Genomic DNA, 21,337 nt, shown 5'->3' with positions numbered 1-21,337 from the left:
CATTATTAAATGCATATTTGTTATAGAACAAAGGAACTTCAAGATACCGTTCAGGCAATGTACAGAGGATTACAAACGCGGTAAGAATTCATAAACAGGATCTTGATACACTATTACAATCTCAATAATGGTAAGAAAATTAAACTATTAGCCGTTTCGTTTACAAACAGTGTTTCGTACTTTATTTGGCCTTTTTAACATTATTTTTATTTGAGCGTCACGTATGAGTCTTTTGTAGACGAAACGCGCGTCTGGCGTAAATACAAATTTCAATACTGATATTTATGATGAGTTAATCTAATGATAACTGTTCTTATACTTACTAAGAAATTAACTATTCAAAATGCTTGACATTTGGGTGAAACATTCTCTTAGTATGTAAATGTCTGTTTCTTCTACATTAAATAACACAATTTCAAGAATATTTTCTATTTTCACAAATGTGGTAATGTATATTTCAATAAACTAATGAATTCTGTTATCTTTATTCGAAAAGAAAAAAAAATCTCATACTGTATAAAGCACATCCATCTTTCTAAAATGTCATTCGTTTCGTCATCAGCTTTCGTTAAGAGTAATTTTTCAAAATACTAAATTCAATTCTGAAAACTACTTCAGACTTAAACTGTAAAGTGATTTGAAAGCAGTTTTATTACATGTGCTATGTATAAACTAAATATACTTTAAAAGATGATAATCATATATCTCGAGAAACATGCCAATAACGATGATACACAAACCAACCAGTCATCATCATATCTTGATTGTTTTGGGGTGGAATTTTAAAATACTGATAGACGACTTCAAACTAGAATCTATGACAAACGTAATGATTGTTACGTTACAATGGTAAACTACTAATTTCTCAACAGGAACATAACATTTTCTCTAATTCATCGTGTGTACACATCCAAATTGATACGCTCTGCTTTCGGATGTTCAAGCTATAAGGATTAACCTTCTCAGGACGTACTCCTTAAATATTAACTGCTACAACGAGTGTTAAGAATAACAAAGTAAAATCGGAATTACATCACGAATTGGTCACCCGACACAAATTTCTAAGTCATAACTCACATGCATTTTTATTACAAGAACAGCTGTTATTTTACCGTCGTCTTTTATCTTTGATTTGGACACTGAGTGTAGATTCAAATTCGCATGGTGCTTTTTAACTTCGAATATGATTGCATATCAACATGACCAGTATGTCTTCACAATCTCAGAATAAAAACCAAAGTCAAATCTTTCACACGTATTCCCCAATCTAAAAGACAAATTGAAAATTTTGTCCTGCTTTGTTTCATTAAAAAGAATTACTAACCTAGAAACTAGTATATTGTCTTAGAGAAGGATACATCGTACTTTGTTAAAAAACAATCCTCTGGTGCAAACAAACAAATCTCTGAAATGTTTTAGATGCTTGAACTCTTTATTGCCATGTTTGTTACGTTGGAGGCCATTGTTTTCAAAAACAAATAGCACTCCCATGGAGACCAACAATTTTCGTCTTCTTGCCGACTCGGTCTTTTATTTATGTGACAATCACCATGCAGAAATTTCTGAGGAATAATGAAAATAAGCTAGCATTATCCTTAAAATCACTTACTGCTACATAGATGATGTCCTTTTTAAAACAAGTTCAGCAGTCTGTATAAATTTTGTAGACATGAAATACTGATATGTTCATTTGCTGTAAATTAACTGTTTTTAGAATGTTGAAATATTCAAAACACTATGCTTTTAAGTGCCACTGGCGTATGTAGACAAACTGTATGTTTGGCGTCCTAAATCATAAGCCTGATATCAATAATGAGTTTTAGATCATTTACCAAGGTTTACCGCTTAATACGTATGTCAAGTGTTACTTCTATATCTAAATTGACAACACATTGTAGAATAATTCTGAATAGAAATAAGACATAGTATTGATTCTTAAAATGAAATCCATTTGTTATCTTTAAAATTTTCAACTAATTACATACCATTGATCATATTTATGGTCTATTTGTTCCTTAATCAAGAGTAATGTTAATTTTTTTCTGGTCATTACTTCTACTGTTTATTGGCTTTAACCGTCTCAAGCTACTCCCGGTTCGACAGGAACTTGCATGCGACAGACATTTATAACCTCCGAATAACATGTAATTCTATAAGTTATGATATCTAAATTACGAGTTTCAAAAGAAGAAACTGAATAAGACATCTTCAGGGACACATTGATGATCATGCTAAACATATATTTTTTTCCAGAATCATCATTCAAGAAAAGAACGCCAGTGACACAGAAAAATTGTAAGTTTACTATCTTCTATGGTATGAGTTTCTCGTATCTCATTTTAAGCTCACCTGGCCCGAAGGGACAAGAGAGATTTTCTCATCCTTTGGCGTGTGTCGTCCGTCGTCGTCGTTGCAATAAATTTTACAAAAATCTTCTCTGAAACTACTGGGCAAAAGGAGTAGGTTCAGTAAGACCTCTATTTGGCCCCAAAATATAGCAGTTTTACAAAATTGTGAAAATGTAATCCTTTAGCTATTTACTGGAAAGTAGAATGCTTCTGCTACATAAATAGGGGCTGTTTTTGACAAAACCATGCACATATATCGGGTACTAGCATCATTAAGTCATGCTAAATTACTGAAATCTTCACAATTTTAGCATTTTAGTTAAATTTTAGACGGTTTCCGTCTTAAATGAAAGTGGCCGCATTCGTGTTCATTCATAATATTGAAATGTAACTTGTATTTCATGATAATACATAACATATATAAAGGTTGAGGATGAACACGGATGCGGCCACTTTCATTTTCGACAAAAAACATCTGAAAAGTGACGGGTTTTTTCATATTTAAGCTTGAATCGGAGCGTTTTTAATGACCAAATCCGTTAAAATCTTTCACATAAACTAATTGAATCAATTGAAATGGACACTTAAGTGTTTAAATAAACTCATCATAGATACCAGGACTAAATTTAGTATATACGCCAGACGCGCGTTTCGTCTACAAAAGACTCATCAGTGACGCTCGAATCCAAAAAAGTTAAAAAGGCCAAATAAAGTACGAAGTTGAAGAGCATTGAGGACCAACATTCCTAAAAGTTTTGCCAAATACAGCTAAGGTAATCTATGTCTGAAAAAGTGTCCAAAATCTTTCGCTAGATCCTGAAATTTGAGGCCAAAATCGGCCCTTACCGGACCTACTCCTTTAACCAAACTTGGCCACAATCATCATAAGGCTATCTAGTTTAAAATAGGTGTCCGATGATCCACCTCGCCAACCAAGATGGCCAAATTGGCTAAAAATAGAACAAAGGAGTAAAAAACAGATTTTGGCTTATATCTTTGAAACTCAGGCATTTAGTGCAAATCTGAGATCGTTAAAATTGTTTATGAGGGTGAGATCTATCCGCCTGAAAAAGGTTTAGATTTTTCTGCTCTAATTTTTCAGACAACTCGTAGTTTGGTTGCTGCCCCTGAATGAATATTTTTTATGGAACTTTGCTGTTTATGGTTATTATCTTAAGTATAATTTAATATTGAATAATCTAAAGTATCTAATACTATTTATTATGATTTTAACCTTAATTTACAGGATTTCAAAATCATCAGTAAATACAGGTGAGCGACACATGCTCTTGAGGGCCTTTAATTTTAAGTGTATCTTTAAAATTACATAGATCAAGAAATAATAAAGGACGTGGATACTGGAAACTAAACAGTAGTGTCTTAAACGATGAAATCTACCTAAACATAATATACAATCTCATTAACAACTATAAAATTAAAGCAAATGATTCAAAAAATCTAGCTCTTTTATGGGACACTTTTAAAATAGAGGTTCGAGATTGTACAATTCAGTTCTGTAAATTGAAAGCCTTAAACAAAAAAGATTCAATCAATGTATTAGAAAATCAACTTATACAACTAAACAATGAAATTCATAAAAATAACATCAGAGTTAATGAAACAAATACCTACTTGATTGAAAGAATAGAGAAAGTAGAACAAGAGTTAGGAAATTTATACAATTCAAAAATAAAAGGCAATCAAATAAGATCAAGGGTAAAATGGATTGAAGAGGGAGAAAAAAATACTTCTTACTTCTTAGGTCTTGAAAAAGCCAGACAGTGCAAAAAAACCATTACTAGATTATATGATGTAAACAATAATATAATTACTGATCAAGAAAAAATACTTGAAATTAACTATTATAAAAATGTATATCCCTCTGCTAAACCAGATAGAGAAGATACCATAAAGTACTTTAACGATATTAAAAAATGTCCAAAATTAAGTGATAGTGAAAGCGATATATGTGAAGGAAACATCACAGTGCAGGAATGCACAGATGCAATATTCAAGTTGAAACTAAATAAAGCTCCTGGTCTAGATGGACTTAATGTTGAATTTTACAGAAAATTTTGATAAAAAATAAAAGATTTAATTGTATCAGTATTCAATTTTTCCCATAAAAAAGGAGAATTGTCAACTTCACAAAAAATCGGAGCAATATCATTAATATATAAAAAAGAAGATCCGCTTTCTTTAAATAATTATCGTCCAATAACTCTGTTAAATTATGATGTAAAATTGTTAGCTTATGCATTGCTCAAAGATTAAAACAAGTTTTACCAAAAATTATTCATACTGACCAAAAAGGTTATATAAAAAATAGATACATAGGCTTCAATATTAGACAAATACAAGATATAATTGATTACTCAGAGAAATTTAAAGTAGATGGAGCCATACATTTTGTTGATTTTTCCAAGCCATTTGACTCCCTTGAATGGAACTTTATATCAGAAACCTTAGTAACATTTGGCTGTAAAAGTAGTTTTATAAGATGGATTCAAACAATGTACACAGACATAAAAGGTTGTTTACTCAACAATGGTTGTGTGTCCAGCAGTTTTAATATTTTTCGCGGAATTCGTCAAGGATGTCCAATTTCTTCGTTAGCCTTCGTAGTAGTAGTTGAAATTATGGCAATTAAACTAAGACAAGATAATAATCTCAAAGGCTTAGAGGTGAAATTAGATGGTAGAAACTGCTCACTAAAAATATGTCAACTTGCAGATGATACAACACTATTTCTTAAATCACCAAAAGATGTTAGCTAAGCAATGAATATAATTGAAACTTTTGGAAGTTTATCAGGATTACAACTTAACAGAAATAAAACAGAAGGATTTTGGTTAGGAAAACTTAAACATAGCAGAGATAAATTTGAAAGCATAAATTGGAAAACAGATAACATTAAAAGTCTTGGCTTTCACTTTGGTTATAACAATCAAGGCTGTCAAAAACTAAACACTGATAAACAGCTAAAGAAATGTGAAAAAATTATATCAAACCGGAAGAAAAGAAATTCAACATTAATAGGTAAAATAATAGTAGTAAAATCATTAATTCTTCCAAATTTAACCTATATTGCATCAAACATGTACATCCCAAAGGAAATAAAACAAAAGTTTAAAACTCTAGTATATAATTTTATATGGAATGGGGAAAAAGATAAAATTAATAGTGCAACCCTTTGTAAAGACTATTTAGAAGGTGGGTTAAACATGATCGATATAGATTTGTATCTCAAAGCACTTCAATTACGCTGGATTTTAAAACTTAAACAAAATTCTGGTGAAAATTGGTCAATCATACCCCGAGTTTACTTAAACAAATTTGGTAAAAAAAATTTGATATTTCAAATGAACATTAAAAATGTTAATATGTTAGACAAAAAAATATTTAAATCCCTTCCTGAGTTCTATCAGCAATTGATTAAAACTTGGATTAATGTTAAGGGATGACAGACATTTCTAGACATAAGAAAGCAGATTTTATGGGGTAATCATAACATACAAGCAAAAGGAAAATACTTATCATTTACTAAATAGATTGAACAGAATATTTTGTATGTAAATGACATACTTGATGAAAAAGGTTATATATCAGAAAATAAAATATTAACCAAAATAAAAGATAAACGTGATTGGATTCGAGAATTATCCTTATTAAAGAAAGCTATTCCAAAACATTGGCAGAATATTTTAAAGCAAGAAAGCTCATTTAAAACAAAAGTAAATATAAAGAATTCAAAAAATCTGCAATTACTACTCAATCATAATATTCATCCAGAAATGAGTAATAAAGAAATATATTCAATACTGTTTGTCCCGCGAAAACAAGAAAAACCTGTAGGTTTTCTAAAGTGGGAAAGAATCTTTGAAGAAAATTTAAATATAAAATTTAAAAGCACTCTTCATTTTATATTTAATTACCTAGATAACAACAAATTTATAATGTTTAAATGGAAATTACTCCACTTCATCCTTCCATGCAATGAATTGCTAGTTCAGTGGAAAGTATTAGAAAACAATTCTTGTAATTTTTGCAAAGAAATTGACAACTATAAACCTTTTTTTATTACATGCCCGTATAATAATACTTACTGGCAAGAAATATATAAGCTATTACTTTATCTTCAAATAGATAGACACAATCTAAAGATAGAAAATTTAATAGCTGGCTATAAAATAGCAGATATAAAATATTCTGATATAAACACCCTGATAACAGTTATATTTTTCTCCATATATAAGGCACATTTTGTTTCAAACAAAAAAGAAACAAAGATAGAAATCTTTAAAATTTTCAAAAAGGAAATATACGACATAATAAAATTAAATGCGATAAGAAACATTGAAACCGGAAAAATGTTAATAAAGACGTCAACATATTGTAACCTGTAAGTAAAAGTATTAATGGTTGACAAATCAACATATATGCTAATTACCTTGGCCTAGTCTAAATAATATAACACGAGGTGCCAAAAAAAAAAACGCATCGCAAATAACCTATTGGTTTTAATTTAATAAAAATTATTCACTTACCTATATGTTTATTTCGATAAATAAACATGATCAAGCATGTAAGTTAGGAAAAATAAATCCTTAATATCGTAATATATAAGAATAAGTTAGGCTCCAATCTACAGGTGGCACGGTAGTATTTGCATTCCAGAATTTAGGTTGCTCTTTTGTGTACCCTACTTAGGTTAATGTATCTAAACAGTGTGATTGGACAAAAAATACAGTATCAACTGAACATACTTTCCCAAACTGAGGGATGAATCAGGTGTAGAAAAATATGAAATAATTTTACATACAGATGAAAATGAATTTTTGAGAATTTTTTTAAATTTTGTATTCACTGCACCATAAAAGACCCAAAAACACTAGTGGCCTTAGGTATTTAAATATAGCAAAAAAAGTAAACGGTCATGATACATATTCAAATTCATTTCTAAATAGTAAAATGAAAGTACTTCAGTTAACTGTGAATGTAGAATTGTTTCCAGTGTTAGAAAGTGGTGAAAATTCTAAAAAGGCTATCATTATCCCTATGGGCCAGGAAATACTACCGTGCCACCTTAAGGGGGATATATATTTTTACACTAAATCAATAAAAGAATTTTTTTTACCTATGCAATTTGTAAGTTTATCAATAAAAATTTGATTTAGGGCAACTATGATAAAAACAAGCCTTAAATTCCACCCTGAGAGTAAAAATTGCTGATTCAGCAAATTTTGCCTGATCTGTTGGTAATAATGTAAAAATTTACCTAAAAAGTAGGACTTCATTGTTTTTATGTAACTTTCAATACATTTTTAATTATATAGGCTCGGTTTAACTTTTCGCAGTGTCTGACACATGTGCAACCACTGGAATTTGAGACGCGACATTCTTTGATTGCATGTACATCCTATTATTTTCACCGAAATAAATAAATTGCATAATTTCTTATTTTTTTCAACACAAGTACAGCTATACTAGTTTTCTTCAGGTTTTATTTGTAGTTCTTAGGTATCATGACACCAGTAGGAGCATTTTGGGAACCAGTAAGTGGTTAAGGGGTCCTTACTTATTCATTTAGCCCTCATAATTGTCTGAAATAGAGATAGCAATAGGGGTTGCTTTACATTGACAAGACATTATTTTTGACAAAGAATGTAATTATAATGTTATATCAGCATGATTAAATGGTTTATTCATTTTCCATGCAAATGCCATTAATTGTTAAGATTTTCTGACAATGAAAAACAAAATAAAGGCAATTTGATTATGTAAAGGGACATAATTTAACTTAATGCATACATGAGAAATAGACAAACAGTCAACTTAGAGATGTGTTCTAGTATATGTATTGTCAAAAGCATTTTAGAATAATAGTTAACTGTAATCTAAAGACTCTTGTTGTATTGCCTTTATAATCTGGAAATGCTTAAAGTAATATAAGGCATGCTGTAAAATGTGGAATGGACTTTAATATCATTTTTCATGATTTGGTGCTTAAACTGTTTCTTTTAGTCAGATTAACCATAAATAGAGTTGGCAATCCAATAATTCCTCCTGAATCACCATGTTTGACTTCTGTGTTTTGTTGAAACATCATATATTTGGGTTTTGTGCACTCCTTAGGTTAAAATGGTAAGATAAAAAAAAGTGAAAATCTGCCAGATGGGGTAGGGTTGTAATCTTTCATTTTTTTTGGTAAGAAATAAGTGCAGACAAGTATTCTTTATTGTACTATGTTCAAAAGTAAGAAGTCTATGCATCATAGGTGTCATGACTGGTTTCAGGTTTGTTATGTCTTGGTTAAGGGGGATATATATTTTTACACTAAATCAATAAAAGAAATTTTTTTACCTATGCAATTTGTAAGTTTATCAATAAAAATTTGATTTAGGGCAACTATGATAAAAACAAACCTTAAATTCCACCCTGAGAGTAAAAATTGCTGATTCAGCAAATTTTGCCTGATCTGTTGGTAATAATGTAAAAATTTACCTAAAAAGTAGGACTTCATTGTTTTTATGTAACTTTCAATACATTTTTAATTATATAGGCTCGGTTTAACTTTTCGCAGTGTCTGACACATGTGCAACCACTGGAATTTGAGACGCGACATTCTTTGATTGCATGTACATCCTATTATTTTCACCGAAATAAATAAATTGCATAATTTCTTATTTTTTTCAACACAAGTACAGCTATACTAGTTTTCTTCAGGTTTTATTTGTAGTTCTGAGGTATCATGACACCAGTAGGAGCATTTTGGGAACCAGTAAGTGGTTAAGGGGTCCTTACTTATTCATTTAGCCCTCATAATTGGCTGAAATAGAGATAGCAATAGGGGTTGCTTTACATTGACAAGACATTATTTTTGACAAAGAATGTAATTATAATGTTATATCAGCATGATTAAATGGTTTATTCATTTTCCATGCAAATGCCATTAATTGTTAAGATTTTCTGACAGTGAAAAACAAAATAAAGGCAATTTGATTATGTAAAGGGACATAATTTAACTTAATGCATACATGAGAAATAGACAAACAGTCAACTTAGAGATGTGTTCTAGTTTATACAAAATTCTCAGAAATGATCCTGAATAAGTTTAATTGTCATTTGTTCCATGTTTGCATTGTGTTCTGATTCTTTGTAAATATTTTTCGGGTAAATCTATTTCTGTTTGATGTGATGCTGTTCTAATCTTATTTTAATTGTCTGTTATTTATACTGTATCTTTTCTTTGGTAATCTGTTATGTAATAGGGAAATGTGTGTTAACACCTGAGCAAACATCTAACCTCATATCTTTTGCAAATTCTTTGACCTGACAATTAAACCATCCTGATGCAACTTTCTGCCCTATATTTCAATTTCGCTAATAAATGTGTCAGTGAACAAAATCCTCAAAGTCACACATAATGAGTTCATAGTAATTCATAGTAATTTAAATAATTTAATTACCCCTGATTTCTTTCAGAACTCACCATTTGAACTCATGATATGTAAAGTTAAGGATTTAGTGCTCACATTATTATCGACCTAGTTTTTCCTGCTATAACCTATCTTGTAAATAAACTCCTGTGAAATACTGTGTAGCAATGCCATTGGTATCCATGTTTGAATTAAACATAAATCATAATTTAATTACAACTTTTATTTTATATATATACATCACAATTATAATTTGGCCCTTGGGGAAACTACTCAGCTAAAAAATTTAATTTTTTGCTCTATGCCTAAACCAAGAGCCTAGCTATGTGCATACTGAAAGTAGCAAAGTATAGACCCCTGGCTTGACATCACACCAATCCAATTGGAACGATGGTTCAAAATAAATGCATGAGGCTATCAGGAAGCCTATGAGGCTATCATTCATAGAGGCTATCGTGCCTATGAGGCTATGAGGAAGCCTATAATGAGACAATGAGGAAGCCTATAAGGAGGCTATGAGGAAGCCTAGTAGTGTTGATGTTGAATTGGTGTTGGAATGAATTTGTATGAAATTTGACAGTTTATCCCCAGAAATTCTTGGGGGATGAGTGAAATTTTTGAAACAACCAGTGATAAAATTTCATAAATGTCCATAACACAGATGGTAACAGCTGAGTGTCCCCAAGGATTTGTGAGGTAAGGAAGGGGGTACCTTCAATAAAGCCATGAAAATAAAAAAAATAAAAAATAATAATAATAAAAGTTATCACATAATAATAACACAATATCAAAATCAATTGTCAAACAAAAACAATATCATCCAGAAACTCTGTAAAAAAACATGCGTATGGAACATTTGAAAATAATCACACCCTTAAGTTCTACCTAACCTACTTTGAGCTGTTTTAATAGATGCTGGAGTTACCCTAATGTATCTGGTGTAACTATCTGAAGTCCAGCGCCCTAATGTTTTTATCAAGTTATCTTCTATTTTTGCCTTACCAGCACTAGTAGCTGCCCCAATTCTAAAACTATGACCATTATAATGACTTGAGTTGAAACCACATATATCCAGTAGTTTTTTAATACAAGTGATGAAATATTGTCTCTCCAGAGGTTTCTTATCAATGGTTATGAAAAGTGGATCAGTTTGATTAGTAGGAGATAATTCTTTCCTTATTTGTATATATTCTAACAAAATTGTGTAAGAGCAGATAATCTGACCTAATTTATGTAGCTGTATATTTATGCCTTTTCTAAAAGGATCAGTTTTTGATTGTTTTAATTTCAAAACTACTAAGTCTGTGTGAAATACAACATCTTCAATACATAAATTTATATGTGGATCAAATTGTGAGGCCTTTGACACCGAAACTCGCCACATCTCAGAAATCCATAAAATGCGACAATGCATGCAGTTCTTAACATTAAATCAGTAAACTTGGAACAAAAACCTTTTCTCAAACAATTTAAACTTTTTTCCAAAATTTCGAAAGTTATTGGTAATCTTATGTGATTTTTTGTTTTTGCAGTCTTTTTACAGAATTTAAAACATAATCAAGTCTAATTAAAGGTGTATTATGAGCAGATTGTAAGGGATCATTTTGATTACCCTGTACATATTTATACCTAATTCCACATAAATATAGTTTAATGGTAGAGTATTGTAAACTCAGAACTTTAAAGCAGTGGGCTATGAAATAAATTAAAATATCCTCAGAAATAGGAGGTAAACTAGAAAATTGAAAACCATTCAATAACATAAAAGTCTCAAACTTTCTGAACCCGGTATCATAAACAGTTCTTGTAGTATTAGCAATAGCACTGTTCCAAAGTTCATTCACTGCTTTATTTAGGACCACATTACATCTGAGCTGCTTGGGCACTTCATTGGATGTGTGCTGCACTGGGAGCTAGTTTGCGGAATCTTTCTATCTGTAAACGAGATAGAGCATCACTTATATCATTCTGATATCCTGGAACATGTTTCGCACTAAAATGAAAGTTGTATTTACAAGCACACCATGTTTTAGCTAAAACACTATTAGAGCCAATATTATTCTTATAACTGCTTAATCTGCATTTAAATAAATGAATACTCAAGGCAGCATACACAGGTTTTTAATACACAACTTCTTAATGGGATACTCCTAAGTGGGAGGAGTTAAAACTGCACCCAGATTAATGTATCAAGAAACAAAGGACAAAGGAAGCCAAATGCCACAAGTGGTCACTAATCAACAAGACATGTATATTTGTATTGGAACTGATGTAATTAGACCTCCTGCTAAGAACATGTGATAAACTTCACATCTAACTGATTGACATATGATAATAAATCTGTTTCATCTCAACAGCAAAGAAAATACACATCCTGGAAAAATCCTAAAATAATGACTACTGAGTAATTAAAATCAAACTATGTATAAACCTAACTTATATAACATATAAGTACCTATATATGTATTGTCAAAAGCATTTTAGAATAATAGTTAACTGTAATCTAAAGACTCTTGTTGTATTGCCTTTATAATCTGGAAATGCTTAAAGTAATATAAGGCATGCTGTAAAATGTGGAATGGACTTTAATATCATTTTTCATGATTTGGTGCTTAAACTGTTTCTTTTAGTCAGATTAACCATAAATAGAGTTGGCAATCCAATAATTCCTCCTGAATCACCATGTTTGACTTCTGTGTTTTGTTGAAACATCATATATTTGGGTTTTGTGCACTCCTTAGGTTAAAATGGTAAGATAAAAAAAAGTGAAAATCTGCCAGATGGGGTAGGGTTGTAATCTTTCATTTTTTTTGGTAAGAAATGAGTGCAGACAAGTATTCTTTATTGTACTATGTTCAAAAGTAAGAAGTCTATGCATCATAGGTGTCATGACTGGTTTCAGGTTTGTTATGTCTTGGTTAAGGGGGATATATATTTTTACACTAAATCAATAAAAGAAATTTTTTTACCTATGCAATTTGTAAGTTGATCAATAAAAATTTGATTTAGGGCAACTATGATAAAAACAAGCCTTAAATTCCACCCTGAGAGTAAAAATTGCTGATTCAGCAAATTTTGCCTGATCTGTTGGTAATAATGTAAAAATTTACCTAAAAAGTAGGACTTCATTGTTTTTATGTAACTTTCAATACATTTTTAATTATATAGGCTCGGTTTAACTTTTCGCAGTGTCTGACACATGTGCAACCACTGGAATTTGAGACACGACATTCTTTGATTGCATGTACATCCTATTATTTTCACCGAAATAAATAAATTGCATAATTTCTTATTTTTTTCAACACAAGTACAGCTATACTAGTTTTCTTCAGGTTTTATTTGTAGTTCTGAGGTATCATGACACCAGTAGGAGCATTTTGGGAACCAGTAAGTGGTTAAGGGGTCCTTACTTATTCATTTAGCCCTCATAATTGGCTGAAATTGAGATAGCAATAGGGGTTGCTTTACATTGACAAGACATTATTTTTGACAAAGAATGTAATTATAATGTTATATCAGCATGATTAAATGGTTTATTCATTTTCCATGCAAATGCCATTAATTGTTAAGATTTTCTGACAGTGAAAAACAAAATAAAGGCAATTTGATTATGTAAAGGGACATAATTTAACTTAATGCATACATGAGAAATAGACAAACAGTCAACTTAGAGATGTGTTCTAGTATATGTATTGTCAAAAGCATTTTGTGAATAATAGTTAACTGTAATCTAAAGACTCTTGTTGTATTGCCTTTATAATCTGGAAATGCTTAAAGTAATATAAGGCATGCTGTAAAATGTGGAATGGACTTTAATATCATTTTTCATGATTTGGTGCTTAAACTGTTTCTTTTAGTCAGATTAACCATAAATAGAGTTGGCAATCCAATAATTCCTCCTGAATCACCATGTTTGACTTCTGTGTTTTGTTGAAACATCATATATTTGGGTTTTGTTCACTCCTTAGGTTAAAATGGTAAGATAAAAAAAGTGAAAATCTGCCAGATGGGGTAGGGTTGTAATCTTTCATTTTTTTTGGTAAGAAATGAGTGCAGACAAGTATTCTTTATTGTACTATGTTCAAAAGTAAGAAGTCTATGCATCATAGGTGTCATGACTGGTTTCAGGTTTGCTATGTCTTGGTTAAGGTGGCACGGTAGTATTTGCATCCCAGAATTTAGGTTGCTCTTTTGTGTACCCTACTTAGGTTAATGTATCTAAACAGTGTGATTGGACAAAAAATACAGTATCAACTGAACATACTTTCCCAAACTGAGGGATGAATCAGGTGTAGAAAAATATGAAATAATTTTACATACAGATGAAAATGAATTTTTGAGAATTTTTTTAAATTTTGTATTCACTGCACCATAAAAGACCCAAAAACACTAGTGGCCTTAGGTATTTAAATATAGCAAATAAAGTAAACGGTCATGATACATATTTAAATTCATTTCTAAATAGTAAAATGAAAGTACTTCAGTTAACTGTGAATGTAGATTTTTTTGCAGTGTTAGAAAGTGGTGAAAATTCTAAAAAGGCTATCATTATCCCTATGGGCCAGGAAATACTACCGTGTCACCTACAGGTGGCACGGTAGTATTTGCATTCCAGAATTTAGGTTGCTCTTTTGTGTACCCTACTTAGGTTAATGTATCTAAACAGTGTGATTGGTACAAAAAATACAGTATCAACTAAACATACTTTCCCAAACTGAGGGATGAATCAGGTGTAGAAAAATATGAAAAAATTTTTTTACATACAGATGAAAATGAATTTTTGAGAATTTTTGAGAATTTTGTATTCACTGCACCATAAAATACCTAAAAGTACTAGTGGCCTTAGGTTTTTAAAAATAGCAAAAAAAGTAAACGGTCATGATACATATTCAAATTCATTTCTGAATAGTAAAATGAAAGTACTTCAGTAAACTGTGAATGTAGAATTTTTTGCAGTGTTAGAAAGTGGTGAAAATTTTAAAAAGGCTATCATTACCCCTTATGGGCCAGGAAATACTACCGTGCCACCTTAAGGGGGATATATATTTTTACACTAAATCAATAAAGGAACTTTTTTTACCCATGCAATTTGTAAGTTTATCAATAAAAAGTTGATTAAGGGCAACTATGATAAAAACAAGTCTTAAATTCCACCCCTGAGAGTAAAAATTGCTGATTCAGCAAATTTTGGCTGATGTGTAGGTAATAATGTAAAAATTTACCTAGAAAGTAGAACTTCATTATTTTTATGTAACTTGCAAAATATTTTTAATTATAAATGCTCGCTTTAACTTTTCGCAGTGTCTGACACATGTGCAACCACTGAAATTTGAGACGCGACATACTTCGGTTGCATGTACATCCTATTATTTTCACCGAAATAAATAAATTGCATAATTTCTTATTTTTATCAACACAAGTACAGCTATACTAGTTTTCTTGAGGTTTAATTTGTAGTTCTAATGTAAAATGACACCAGAAGGAGCTTTTGGGGAACCAGTAAGTGGTTAAGGGGTTATTACTTAGTCATTTATCTCTCATATTGGTCTGAAAAAGAGATAGAAATAGGGGTTTCTGTACATTAACTAGACATTATTTTTGACAAAGAATGTATTTATGATGCTATATCAGTAAGATTAAATGGTTTATTCATTTTCCATGCAAATACAATTAGTTGTTAATATTTTCTGACAGTGAAAAACACAATAAAGGCAAATTGATTATGTAAGGGGACATAATTTAACTTAATGCATACATGAGAAATAGACAAACAGTCAACTCAGAGATGTATTCTAGTACATGTATTGTCAAACAGATTTTGGAATAATAGTTAACTGCAATCTAAAGACTCTTGTTGTATTGCCCTCATAATCTGGAAATGTTTAAAGTAACATAAGGCATGCTGTAAAATGTGGAATGGACTTTAATATCAGTTTTCATGATTTGGTGCTTAAACTGTTTCTTTTAGTCAGATTAACCTTAAACATAGTTGGCAATCCAATAATTCCTCCTGAATCACCATGTTTGACCTCTGTGTTGATTTGAAACATAATATATTTGGGTTTTGTTCACTCCTTAAGTAAAATTGGTAAAATGAAAAAAAAGTGAAAATCTGCCAGATGGGGTAGGGATGTAATGTTTCATTTTTTTTGGTAAGAAATGAGTGCAGACTAGTATTCTTTATTGTAATATGTTCCAAAGTAAGAAGTCTATGAATCATAGGTGTCATGACTGGTTTCAAGTTTGTTATGTCTTGGTTAAGGTGGCACGGTAGTATTTGCATTCCAGAATTTAGGTTGCTCTTTTGTGTACCCTACTTAGGTAAATTTATCTAAACAGTGTGATTGGACAAAAAATACAGTATCAACTAAACATACTTTCCCAAACTGAGGGATGAATCAGGTGTAGAAAAATATGAAATAATTTTACATACAGATGAAAATGAATTTTTGAGAATTTTTGAGAATTTTGTATTCACTGCACCATAAAATACCTAAAAGTACTAGTGGCCTTAGGTTTTTAAAAATAGAAAAAAAAGTAAACGGTCATGATACATATTCAAATTCATTTCTGAATAGTAAAATGAAAGTACTTCAGTTAACTGTGAATGTAGAATTTTTTGCAGTGTTAGAAAGTGGTGAAAATTTTAAAAAGGCTATCATTATCCCTTATGGGCCAGGAAATACTACCGTGCCACCTACAGGTAACCTGTGAGAAAGTAAACACACATAATATAATAACAAAACGGTACGACGTAGATCCGTAACTTTTCCCGATTTGTAAACAGACGCACAAAAAAAAATAATTTAAAAATGAATCAATCTATTTGGAACAGTATTGATGTTTATTTATATAATGTATTATGTTTAATGTAAAATACTAACATTAATATTATATTATATAATATTATTTTATTTTATATTCTTCCTGGATATATTATAATTGATATACAGGGATACTTAGCCTAATGCTGTAAGCTATGTAAATTGTTAAACAGCATTTAGTGCAATAAAGATGATTTAATTGTTAAAAAAAAAAATTATATAAATTAGACCGTTGGTTGTCGAATTCGATTATATGTATGTTAGCGGGTTTTGTTTTGTTCACTTCAGTGTTCCTGTTGTTCGTTTGTTTTCCTTGGTTTTAGTTTGCAACCTGGATTTGTTTTCTCTCAATCGATTTATGACCTTTGTCCCGCTGTAAACAAAGGCTCCGTGTTGAATGTACTTTGATCTATAATGGTTTACTTTTACAAACTGCGACTTGAACGGAGAATTGTCTCATTTTCACTCATACCACATATTCGTATATCTACTAACAACCATTTCACTGTGTGCATGTGGCAATTTATGCACATTCAGGCAATGGCATAAAAGGCCCCATATTTTAAACTTCATAACAGAATTACCATATTAATTTCTCAATTGAACAATCGTTTTGCCTCCTAAAGCAGATATTGTAACAGCTGCTCTTGGTTTTAATCCTTTTAAAAGATATTTTTTTAAAAGCTATACATTTAAATATTTTGAGGTTTTTATTAAATCAAAAGATCTATAGTGAACAGATTTCTAGTTTCCTTGATACATGAATAATATATCAAAAGATAATCTAATATTGCAAAGTAAAAGAAACAGAGAAACAGAGTTAACCATGTAATAATAAAAAATAGCTAAGGAAAGATTTGAAACTAAATTTAGACAATGTTATACTGCGAAATGCTCCAAATTCAAAAAAACTATTGGAAAATAATGTTAATTAAGCCGAAAAAGAGTTCAAATAACATTCCTCCTCTTCAAAAAATAATAAACGATGAGGATTTCAATGTCAGAGTTTATGAGAATAGTTAGAAGTGCGACCTGTTGAACAAATATTCTGGTTTGATATCTAAAATCGATGAAGGAAAATATTCCTGTTCCATAGCTTAAAGTAAAAACCAATACTAATATTCAAGATATATACAGAAATCAAACAGAAATAATTGATATTATCAAAACTATTGATCCGAATAGGGCATTGGGCCCAGATTTGATTTGTCACAGAATGCTTACAATTTTTCCTAAGAAAGTGGCGGTTCCTTAACAAATAATATAAAATAAATCTTTCAAAAATGTGAGTATCCTTCTGGCTGGAAGATTGCAAATGTTATCGCTTTTTGAAAAAAAAAAGGTGATTCGTCATTACCTTCAAACTATAGGCCAATTTCTTTAATAAGCTGTGTAGGTAATTTTATGAAGCGTATTTGTTTTAACATGTATTTAATCATCTACATATGAATAAGCTAATTTAAGAATATAAGTCTTGATTTTTGCCAAAATAATCAACTGTACATCAGCTTAAGGTTTATGAAACATACTGTAGCCATGTTAATTACGAAATTTTTAAATAGTAATAGCATCAAAACAGCAAAGATAACGAATAATAGAGATAGGCCATTTTGTACATATACCAAAGGGTAGCATCGTGCAGAGCATTATTATCTATTAATTCATTCCTTCAAATAAAACCAAGATTTTTTGTAGAAAATCGACTTTAATACAGAGATTTTGTTATAGAATTTTAAACATAGATTACCGGCCTATTTTTAAATGATGTGCTAGCGGGTTTTTTTTTACAAAAAATCCTCAAAAACCTTTACATTCAGAAATAACCTCGTGCAAAATCACTTAAGTTGATCGCACCCTAACAGGTCTATTTGAATTGGTCCATATTTATATTTGTTTAAATCAATATCTAAAAATTTAAAACTTAGATATTGGTTAAAACAAATATAACTTCCCATATCTGAGGGTGAGACATTTATTTAATGCCACCCTCTGGTGCAGACAAATCAAAAATCGATAGTTTAAAGGACAATGAATTGAATTTACAGCAAGTTATTAAAGATAATGCTTAAGTCTGACGTTTTTGGCACATAACTTTTTCATTGACTTTCAAAATAAAAATGAAAAACATCTTGCTTAACTTTTGGTGATTTTTTGAAAACCCAAAACGTTGCTATGTATGTGACGTCATAGTTAAATAGTTTTAATATTCAACTGTAAAAGACAATAATAAAGGGACATTCAGTATAATGAATTAAGTAACACATAGCTGAGAGGGTGATAGAGCAGACTGGTTTCCCTCGAAAAAAAAATTGTCCAACCTTGGCTTCGCCTCGGTTGACAATGTTTTTGGGGTAATAATCTGCTCTATTATCCTCTCAGCTATGTGTTATTTATACATTATTTTTCATATTAATATTGTGTTGTAAATTATTGTTGGTTTGGAGCGGACTTCATAAGTATGGTTTATGTGTCCAATCCATTTTACTTTGAGTGAAAAAAAATTTGATTAACCTAAAAGTGTGTTACTTTTGATAACACAAATCAATAGACCACAATCCACTTATATCCTTCACCGCCAAGGATAAACTGGAAACAATATTTGTTCCATAAATACTAAATTCCAATTTCTTAATGATAACAGTGCTGATTATCAATATGCCGAATAATTCGCGCAATATAGGGTTCTCCTGTTTTCAACCAATCGCTCAACATAGGATCGGAGGTTACGACGACCTTAAACGCACGATAGATGTTCACTAAATCAAATATTTTGACAAAAAAAGTAACGAACTCAAAAATTGTCAATTGTCGAATCATAATCCCGTCTCTTTTCATCGATGGTGACTTCCCCCAATGAAACTAAACTAACACTGAATGGGAACGTACCTTATGAAAAATATGACGGTTGACACATGTTGAGTATGATCCATTCACCCTTTGATTTTTATTGGGGTTGGTTTTGCTCACTCTTTAGTTTTCTTTGAACCGTTTTGTGGACGTGTTTGTCTATTCATCGTTTTTCGTATCTTTTTTTACATTTGTCAGTTTCTCTTCCATTTATGAGTTGAGTTTTGATTTCTCTTTGGTACCTCAAAAACTTAAATTTCTTAAACCAAAATGAACCTCAAGGCTCCTTCAGTCCCTAAAAGTCAAGGTTGGACAATTTTTTTCGAGGGAAACCAGTCTGCTCTATCACCCTCTCAGCTATGTGTTACTTAATTCATTATACTGAATGTCCTTTTATTATTGTCTTTTACAGTTGAATATTAAGTCAATTTGAAGTTTTTAAATTGTGTTAATCTTTAAATATGTAATTGATATAAGGTAACACTTTATACATGTTATATAGTATTTTACACTTTTGTTATCAAAATTTACAATATCCAATAAATTAGTTTAATAATATTGTATTTCCGTTTACTCTACCTGACATAACATTGCAATATGATTTTTTTTATGATTACGAGTGTTTATTTCAATTCCTAAAAGATGCCAATTTACCCTTTTTCAGAGTGACGGAACTGCACACCAGCTTGTTATACGTTTCTAATTTTTCGGAGAAATGGTATGTATTCATAACTTTTCAGCATCATTTGTATAATTATGGTGGGTTAATTCTTTCGAAATCTCTTCATGTTTTCGTGTTTCGTTAATTTGAAGAAGAAAAAAAGCATAGAAAAATTGGGTTAACTTCTGTCGGTCACTTTAAATGTAACATTTGTCTCGGGAACTAGGAAACAGAGCTTCAGGAAATGTGGATTTAAGTTTATGCTTTATACGTTCGCACATCAATTGCACATTAACTTCCTGTTGATCAATTGCTCATATCTTTTCATCAACAACCGTACATGTGTTTTTGTCAAATTTTCCAAAGAACTACTTATCATAGCTTCCTTAAAGGGGCACACGCTACGAGATAGAGAAAAAATGGGGGTTTTTTTTTGTTCAATAATGAAAAAGGAATGATTCTTTTTTGTTAAAAAAAAACAAAGAACATCGCTGATTAATAATTCACTTGCAAATGAATAGTTCGACCTCATAAAATCCGTATTTTTGTGAACTTCAACTGAACTTCTCAGCTAGAGATGGGTTACGCATGAACTACGCGTGTTAGAAAAGGAATGTCAACATTGAAAATGTAACAAGGTTAACTTAATTTATTGACTGAATCGATCTATAAAGACTCATTCTGTTACACGATTGTTAACATATTTCTTTAACCTATATTATGAAATCCAACAGACCTATAAAAAAAAAACAATTGCACGAGTTCGCTATCTATTTATATCAATATTTATGTTTATATCAGGTTATATAACCTTTCATCGTCTGCGCGATCGGAAGGTCACATCGATGGTTAATTAGACTGATTACTAATACATAATGTCGAGTTTATGCATCGTAAATTGTTTATTTTTTACTTATTTTTATATGTTTTAAGTCGAATATGAGAGTACGAGTCAAATCGGTAAAAATGAATTTGACAGCCTTTTAAGTAATATGAAACTTAAAATCCAAATAAATTTATAAGTAAATGATAAGTTTTTATTATAAAACTTATGTACATATTCTTCTTCTGAAAAAAATTCTTTTTATATGTCCAAATTTAAAAGAAACGTAAATGTTAGTAATTATTGGGTTCCTAGACATGTTTTCCGTATGCACTTAGCTCAAAGTGACTTTTTTTTTTGGAAAAATCCGGTGGTCGCAATACATAATTGCGAAG

The 21,337-nt window shown here is 30.6% G+C and overlaps 1 long non-coding RNA gene across 1 annotated transcript in view; it reads left to right on the top strand.

Moving 5' to 3' along the window:
- The first annotated feature begins 2,252 nt into the window (after positions 1-2,252).
- LOC143080455 (uncharacterized) overlaps positions 2,253-21,337 on the top strand; it is a 67,698-nt gene continuing 48,613 nt past the window's right edge. Inside the window, exons 1-2 of the long non-coding RNA XR_012979718.1 lie at positions 2,253-2,295; positions 20,123-20,176. This is a non-coding gene — a long non-coding RNA (uncharacterized LOC143080455). The remainder of the gene's footprint in view (positions 2,296-20,122; positions 20,177-21,337) is intronic.

The sequence above is a fragment of the Mytilus galloprovincialis genome, chromosome 6 (genome assembly GCF_965363235.1).
Source record: "Mytilus galloprovincialis chromosome 6, xbMytGall1.hap1.1, whole genome shotgun sequence".
Lineage (NCBI taxonomy): Eukaryota > Metazoa > Mollusca > Bivalvia > Mytilida > Mytilidae > Mytilus > Mytilus galloprovincialis.
The sequence above is the reverse complement of the archived record's forward strand: the minus strand, read 5'-3'. Positions and strand labels throughout refer to the sequence as shown.